The 8,852-nt window shown below is 43.1% G+C and overlaps 1 long non-coding RNA gene across 4 annotated transcripts; it reads right to left on the bottom strand.

Moving 5' to 3' along the window:
• Positions 1 to 4,366: 4,366 nt before the first annotated feature.
• LOC122043098 lies at positions 4,367 to 7,113 on the bottom strand. 4 transcript variants are annotated; one of them, XR_006129443.1, is made up of 6 exons: positions 6,605 to 7,113; positions 6,309 to 6,519; positions 5,256 to 5,346; positions 4,967 to 5,058; positions 4,730 to 4,837; positions 4,367 to 4,551 (listed from the first exon to the last, which is right to left on the bottom strand). It is a non-coding gene; the product is annotated as an uncharacterized LOC122043098 (long non-coding RNA). The 4 variants fall into 4 exon arrangements; XR_006129440.1 differs by having other exon boundaries at positions 4,367 to 4,837; XR_006129442.1 differs by having other exon boundaries at positions 4,367 to 4,837; positions 5,256 to 5,349; positions 6,384 to 6,519.
• Positions 7,114 to 8,852: the final 1,739 nt, after the last annotated feature.

Here is an 8,852-nt window from a genome sequence, read left to right as displayed (position 1 = left end):
TGATACAATCGACCTAGGATTAAATAGGTGATCTTTGTTTTTGATGTGTGTGTCAAAGGGCTTAAGTTAGACTTTACATTGATTCTAATATGTACTTAAGTTGTGCATGACTTGGTATACTACACAAGCTTGGAAAGTTTCATGGCTCATGTTCTTGAAGATTGGTGAAGGATGGTGCATCCGATGGACTACGGACAAAAAGCAAACGGAGTGAAGGGAAGTGAATCTCAAGGCAATGTGAAGGATGGCACGAAGATTAGCTGTAGGCTTGAGTGCATCTGAGGGACAAAGGCTGAGGAGAAAGACTTCAAGAGCAACTCCGGACACCAGTCGACTGATGCAGTCGACTGGGAGCGAACAGAGGCATTCTATTCGCTCGGTCCACAGCCACTAGTCGACTGATGAAACATGCAGTCGACTAGTGCAGTCGACTGCATGTTTCAACAGTCGACTGGTATAATGTCGTTGGGATGATGACGCACAGGATCTCCACAGATTTGATTGAAACAGTAGCCGTTGTGTGATACCAGTCGACTGCATGTTTTAGCAGTCGACTGATGTCGCGAATTCTAGCATACTGTATATAAAGTTGAGAGCTTGGAAAGAAAAACTTAACTGATTCAAATTACTGTTTAAGCTTTCCAAGTGATCTTCTAGTCTTACTACTCTTATTCTCTCCTCCCTAAGCTCATCAAAACCTTGTAAAAGGAGGAGATCATCTTGTAAAGGTTTCTCCACCATCACTCTTGGATTGAAAAGGAGAAGATCTTAGTGGAGCTTGCTTGGGTGTGTGTGTGCCTTGGATTAGTCACCTCAAGGAGGTGGAGACTAAGTAAATCGAAGAGTTAGCCGTGTTCTCTTATTGTTTTTCATTTTCATTTCTTTTTGTGCTTCCGCTAACAAATTGTAGGTGTAAAATCAAGAAAGGCTATTCACCCCCCCCTCTAGCCATACTCAAGGTTCTATCATGGATATCGTGGGTCTGTTCCTTATGGCGACCGGTCAGCGGAAGTTTCTGCTGGTGGCGGTCGACTACTTTTCCAAATGGGTGGAGGCCGAGCCGCTGGCGAAGATCACCGAGCAGATGGTCAAAAAGTTTATCTGGCAGCATATAATCTGTCGGTTCGGCGTTCCTCGCCGGCTCATATCTGATAACGGGCGACAATTCGTCGGGAAGCAACTCGAAGAATTGTGCAAAAGTTATGGCATTGAACAACACTTTACTTCCGTGACGTATCCCCAAAGCAACGGCCAAGCGGAAGTAACCAACAGAGAAATCCTCAGAATTCTTCGGGCTCGACTTAACCATATAGGAGGAAGTTGGGTGGACGAGCTGCCAGGCGTCATATGGGCTATCCGCATGACCCCAAAGGAGGGAACGGGAGTCACGCCATTCCATTTAGTGTACGACGGCGAAGCAGTTATCCCAGTTGAAGTTGGCGTAGAGTTCGTCCGGATCCAGAATTATGATGATGACAACGCCGAGAGGAGGAACATGGAGTTGGACTTGATCGAAGAAGAGCGAGCCAAAGCGTCCGTCCGGCTAATGGCGTACCGGCAAAGAATGAAGCAGAACTACAACCGACGCGTGATTTCTAGACTGTTCTAGGTAGGTGACCTAGTGTGGAAGAAAGTAAAGCCGGTCGGGGACGTTGGCAAGCTAGAGGCTCCTTGGGTGGGCCCCTTTAAAGTCATCGAAAAGCTCCGCTCAGGTTCCTACTATCTGGAGGATGAAGACGGACGACAACTGGATCGACCATGGAGCGCGAACCACCTCCAGCCTTATCGGGCGGGGTGAAAGGTGCGTCAATGTAATGTATGTTGTATATTTTCTGTTCGGCTGTATATTTGAAATGCAGGAGTAACAAATCAGAAAATTAGCACAAGTATAGGGCATCGTTAACCGAATCGGAAGACCGTCGAGCTCCGACGTTAAAAATCGAGAGTCGCTCCGGCCGGAAGAAGACAATAAAGAAGTTGACTTGTGAGTCGTTTTGCCGATCGGCCAAGTAACCAAAAATACTTCATGAACATCTAGCGAAAAGTCCATTTGCGAAACAGGATATATTCAGCCGAGCGGACTAGCTATGCAAAATACTTCGTAAAAAATCCCTTTCGAACACAAGAGAAGTGGGATGAGAGGCGAATAACGGGGAGAAGTACGGGAACATGTACAACGGTAGTTGGTGAGCCGAGCGGACAGCACGCGTATTGATTAGCAAAAGAAAAAACAAGCGAAAGGATAGCATATCATTAGAAAAATTAAGGCCGAGCGGTCGAATTACAAAACAAGGATAGTTTTTGGCTGGGCGGCCGAATTACATAAAACACTTCTACTCAAGAAAGTCATAAATGTCCTTAGGGATGGTGCCGAGGAGCGTTGCTTGGTCTTGGGCCGGGATGATGACAGAGTCGGGAAGATGACCCTTGGACTTCAAATAAGTTGTGGTGGCAGTCATAGCAAGCTCGAAGGCAGTGTACATCCGTTCGCAGACTTTTTCAGAGAATTCGACCGAACGGATGTAATTTAGCCTCAAGGCGGCTACCCGGCCCGGCTCAGCCTCCTGGTATTCTTTGAGGGCCACTCGGGAGGCGTCGGCGGCGACCTGGTGTTCTTGCAGGGCAGCCTCAAGTTTCGTCACCACGTCCGATCGGGCCGCCTTCTCGCCGGCCAGCTGGTCTATCAGCTCCTTAACTCTTTGCTCCAGGCCCCGAGCCTCAACATTCTTCTTCTCCAGGTCGGCAATGGTCGTCTTCTTCCGCTCGGTCGCCATGCTTATTTTTCGGTCAAGTGATTTGACCTGTCGATCGAGCTCGGACAAAGTATGCGCCTAGTCGGTTGTCTTCTTTTGTTCAGCCGCCAACAGAGCTTGGGTCTTCTTGAGCTCTTTCTGCAGCTCGGCGTAAGAAGGACCCTGAGAAGGCGCGCCGCCCGAGCTCCTTAATCTTTTTAGTTCCTCGTCCACCATGGCGAGACGATTGGAGACAGCGATCTCCTCCACCCATCTCTGGAATAAGCAAGATTATTAATAGCCGACCGGAAGGAATGCGTAAAGGACTTAAGAAAACATACTTACCCCGGTAGCCTGTTGCATATGGCTATAGGCCAGATTGCTGAGCGGAATCATCGCGACGCGTGCCCGAGCGTCGGCCCACATCTCAGCTAGGGGCCCCTTCATTGTGATCATGTGCTCGGGCGCGGTTGGCCGAGCGGACTCGGGCATCAGCTCTTCAGTGGGAAGATGCAGGGAGACCCTGATGGTGCGGTGCTGACCGGGGGTCATTTGGGCGGAAGCCGGGGAAGGATCGGAGGCCGGCGCAGAAAATTGGGACAGAATGGCCCAACGTTCTTCTCAGCGGGGAGCGGGCGGAAGGATGCTGACTAGAATGGCCTCGAGAGGGTCCGCGGACGCGTCCAATTGCGAGGGGGTCTGATAGGATGAGATCGCCTCCACTGTTGGGGCTTTGCCGCGAGAATCGGCGGTGGTCCGCTCGGGCGACTGGACGGTGGAAGTCGCCGATCGAAGGGGTGTCTCCGCTCGGCGCCTCTTCTGTCGAAGAGGGCGTTCTTCCTCTTGAGCGGAGCCTTCCTCCCGGACGGAAGCCCCTCGGCTGGAAGTTATGCCAACCGTCGGCTCCGGGAGAGAAGCCTGAGCGGCCGACTCCCCCGCATTCGTCTCGCTCTCTCCTTCATTAGAGCCGACTGGCTGAATGCCAAGTGACTCTATCTCTTTGGCAGCCGCGGCCTCGAGCGCCGCTGCTTTCCTTTTCAAAATGTCGGCCATCACTGACTCCATGACAATGTCCGCTGCAAAGAAAAAAGGAGAAAATCAGTTAGCAATCAAGGCAAATGTACCGAGTAAAATTCTTACCGAAGCCGCTCGGGAGGGGGGTTCTGATCGAACTCAAGCCGAATATATACATCACCCCTTCAGGCAAGAACTTATTGATGTCAAACTTCAGACCGGCTAGCATGTTGGCAGCGTGAAGATAATCCGGTCGAGTCTTGAACCTTTTGAGCTCTGGGGAGATTGGCGGTCCGACCTGCCACTGGGTTCGGAAAGAGACCCGCCACTACAACAAAAATGACTTTTCGCAGCACGCAAATTCACTTTTCGCAGCGCGCATTGCGCGCTGCACAGTTAAAAGCTGTTGAAAGTCATAAATTATTCGCGGCGTGCTTTTGCGCGTTGCGAAAAAACTATCGACAGCGCGCAAACGTATGCTGTTAATGGTCTTAACTATATTAAAAAAAATTGACAAAAATAATAAATTAAAATTTTACAACAAATTTAGTGCAAATCAAATCCATACAGAATTAATAAAAGTCATAGCTTTTCATTATACCACAAAAACTCAAAACATCTAAAACAATATATGAAATCTCTAACAAACTAGCAATTACATAACAACAATTCAACTTACAATCCAAACAAATTAGTATAATATGTATTAATCACACAATACTATAAATTTAGATAACCATGCGACCGTGCTTCCTATTGCATCATCGAGAAACTGCATTTCATCATTTGGTCGAATTAGGTCCACCTGAAATTGAACACATGTACCAACTCACAAGTAAAAAACAGCTTGAACACATGTACAAGGAGGTACAGAAAAAACATTTTAGGCTGTATAAATAGAGATCTTAAGTATAAATTCTTATGAAAAATAAGACCAGTGAAATAAAATACTAAAGGAATCTAAAATGAGTGGACATGCTGACTATTGTCTCTCCAACAGCTTGAGTACTAGGCTCCCCATTTTTTTTCTTGTGACCTTCAATCCAAACTTGCAATCTTGTAATTTTTGTATCTACCGGACTTGTCTTTTCCTTAAATATAGAAATATATACAAAATCATTACAACACAATTCAAAAGATACATATATCATTACTTATTACTTAAATTATAAAAAATTAAAAATAATTACCATAATGTGAGTCAAACGAGCATAACCTACCTGAATGGAGAAGTCTCAAATCCTGTTAAGGCACTACCACAACAAATCTACTGATATTTTGAGCTGGAAAATCCAAATTGGATACGCTTCAGCTGTTACCGATAAGAATTAAATCCACGTAATTATTTAACAAAGAACATACAAGAAACTAAGACGGGAAAGTGAAACTGTTCGACCAGAAGGAACAACAATTACATAATATCTTTCCGATCTTGTAGCAGCAAATCAAACTCGGAAAAGCAAGTAGCATGGAAGTTCCATCTCAGATATGCTCGTTGAGAAGAACTACCTTAGCACAAATCATGGAGCTTTCTAGATATGTAGCAAGCCAACAGAGACCAAGCCAACACTCAGACGCCATCACAATGCAAGACCAAACACTACTATGCGGAAAAGAATTAGTGCTATCAATTCAACAGTACATTAAAGACATGAATCTAGTGGCAGACTTATATATAACATGCAATATCTCTTCGTTCAAAACACAATTTGAAGATTATCTAGGTCTATGTATGTCATCTTAGGGTCCTCTGCCATTTTAGTATCAAATAGAGGAGTAGCCAGCTTGGGAGGGTTCTAAACAAAGGTGAATCACTCATTAAGACAAAAAATCTCCAAAACAATCAAACATGCAAGTTAACTTTTTGATTACCAAGAAAGAAAATCACATATAAAAAATTGATTCCTACTTCATTATATTTTAAACAAATAAATATCATGTATTATTCACACAAGTTTTACAAAACTTGTAATTACAAAACTTGAAAAAACCTATCATTATATTTTAATAGGTAGAGGTAACTGACAAAATTTTTCCTTGGTATTATGTCCTTCCATCATGTAATTGCCACAAAGTTAATTTTTTTTATGGATAACAGTATATAAATATGATCATTTTTTGGCCTGTGCCAAACAGATTTGCTATTGTTATAAGAGAGATAGTTCAATAAACTAGATTGCAAATGAATCATAGAGATTGCAGGAACCTAAGTTGAAAGAAAACGTTTAATATGTCATCAAGATAATATACATACTAAACCTAGAACTCTATCATAGAACAAAACAAAAAAGATATTAAAAAAAAAAGAAGAAAATAAAGTATGGAAAACCTAGAACTCTATCATAGAACTCTTATCCTAATTGTTAGAAAGAGAGATAGAAACATGGGAGAATTAGGATATACACAAACCTAAGAGGAGATGAACTCTTATCGATTAGATTAATTCTAAACTAAATAAATCTACACACAATCAACAACTAATTACAACATGTATCAACTAATGATATACCAATCATACTAACTGATCTAGTAATCCAATTAACCCTAATTCCTACACCTTACCTCAAATCAAAGCTACTGTTGATGCTGGAACAAGTAGAGCAGAACCAAGAACACCTACAGTACACAGAACCTCACCTCACAGTCGTGCTTGTTGATCCACAGCACTCAACCTCATTGGAATCAATCGGATCACAACAGGAGGTCAAGCAGGGAGATCACTGATCAATTAACCATCCTTCTAGCCTCTTCCCGGCAGCTCAAGAACACCTCCCTGATACCAACATCTCCAAATCTGTAACCTAATTCAACCGAAAAGAAGAAGAGGATCGGTAACAGAGAAGAAGACCTAAGCTTACCTCAATCGGTTGTCTCCAGAAGGTATCGCCCAATCCGATACACTTTGAGGAGCCACAGATCGTTATGTGAACAACTCAAGAAGGAGGAAACGAAGGGTCAATCTGTTGGAAACAACCAAAACCAAGCCCTCCACCATGCCCTAGCCACCTAGCCATCGTCGCTCACGCGTAAGAACCGGCCGAGGAAGGGATCGCTCCATCGGAAGAGCTTGGACAGCGTCGGCACCTTCAAGAATCCGGCGACCGTCCTCAGGCGACGCGAAGAGGCCCAGATCGTCGGAAAGCAGTTGCCCTCTGTCGGCGTCGGGTGCGTCGGATCTTCCACGTGAGAGAAGAGAGAGATCGGACTGAGAAGGAGAAGGGCTTCGGCTGGATCTGAGCTTAAGGGTCGATGCCGGCAGAGAAAAGATCGCCGGAGCTGAAGCCTTGCTCCGTCGGCGTTGATCGTCCGCGAGAGAGAACAGAGAAGAGAGGGAAGTCGGGTCGCGAGGGGTTGGGGAAGAAAGGTTCGGCGTTTGGGAAAGAAAATAAGGAAAAAGGATTATATAAATAAAATATTTTCTCACTTAAATGGGTATCCCAAACAGGTTTTATCCGTGTCGTCAATTTGTCCCCTTAAAACCCGTCGTACGAGCTCCGAAAAATTTTCAGAAAATTTTTAAAAATTCCGGAAAAATTTTATAAGGCTATTTCCCAAATAACCTTATTATTTAAATTTCCCGATATCTTACAGCGTGCAGCGTGAGAAGTTTTTCGGCGCCGTAGGGAAAAGTGCGGAGGGTGTGACAAGTGCGGACGAGGGTTTGGATTTTTGCTAAGGTTAATTATTAATAGATTAAACTAATTATTAATGGATTAATAATGACATTTATTAGAAAATGTCAAGATAAAGGATTTAACATGATATTTTATTTTATTTTTGTATTATTTTTAAATAAATGTCATTATAAGGTATTTATTATGACACTTAGAAATAAGTGTCATTAAGATAATATCACAATAGATCAATTTTCCTGTAGTGGGAGAGGAAGCCGCGATGGCTTCGGTGGCTTTGATCCGATTTATATTTTTAACCTAGCATTTTTTTTATTTTAATTGTGTTTTTTTACTTATTACATTTTATTTAATTACTTACTTTAAGTTTTTCTTTACTTATTTTTTTTAACCATGTTTATTATTGATGCTTTTGGGGTTGGATGTATTTTTTTTTTATTATTTACATATTTTTGTTTAATTTAATTTTTTTAAAGATAACTATCTTTTAAACTATAATTTAAAAAAAAAAATTAAAATTGGTCAAAACATGCTGGGTCAAAACACATTCATTTTAATCATGGTCCTAAATAATAATTTTTTATTATTATTATTTTTTAAACTAATCGCAGCATGCTGCATGCCGTTAATAATTTTAAAAAGTATTCGCAGCATGCCTATTTTTGCATGCCATTATTGTTATTAAATATTTATACCATTAACGGCATACTTTTAATGTGCGCTGTTAATATCTAGACGTAATTTTTTTCCTTCTTTAAGTTTATACTATTAACAGCGCGCATCAATATGCACGCCGTTAATAATACTATTAACGGCGTGCTTTTAATGTGCGCTGTTAATAGCAAGCTGCGAAAAGCTATTTTTGTTGTAGTGCGCTCGGGAAGACGAAGGTAGAAGTAGAACTCTTTCCAGTGTTTATTGGAAGAGGGCAGTTTATTAAAGAAAACTAAACCGGGCCGAGCCTGGAACATGTAGGTACCAAGCTCGGACTGTTTAGGATAATAAAAATAATAAAAGACCTCCGGTCAGAGGGGAATGTTGTGGATTTTGAACAAGACGACAACGCCGCATAGGAGGCGGAAAGTGTTAGGGACTAGGCTTCCGAGCGGAATGCCGAAAAAGTTGCAAACTTCTACGATGAAGGGATGGATTGGAAAGCGCAGACCGGCTACGAACTGGTCGCGGAAAACACAGAAAGCTCCGCGCGGCGGCTTGTGTGGCCGAGCGGAGGGGGAGGATAGGATAATTTCAAAGTCAGAGGGAATTTCAAAAGAGTCCATCAGAATATCGGCGTCGCGCCGATCGAAGCACGACTCCATGGTAGTATACCATGGGCCGAGGGCTTGATCTTGAGGCTGAGAGGAACTAGCCATTGTCCGAACGGATGAAACCACAAAAAGCAGATGATAGAAAGAAGAGGACGACAAACAAGACAGCGCCCAGAGGACCAAAACTCGGGAAAGAAACGCAAGGA

Source organism: Zingiber officinale, chromosome 2A (assembly GCF_018446385.1).
Source record: "Zingiber officinale cultivar Zhangliang chromosome 2A, Zo_v1.1, whole genome shotgun sequence".
NCBI classification, from domain to species: Eukaryota; Viridiplantae; Streptophyta; class Magnoliopsida; order Zingiberales; family Zingiberaceae; genus Zingiber; species Zingiber officinale.
The sequence above is the reverse complement of the archived record's forward strand: the minus strand, read 5'-3'. Positions and strand labels throughout refer to the sequence as shown.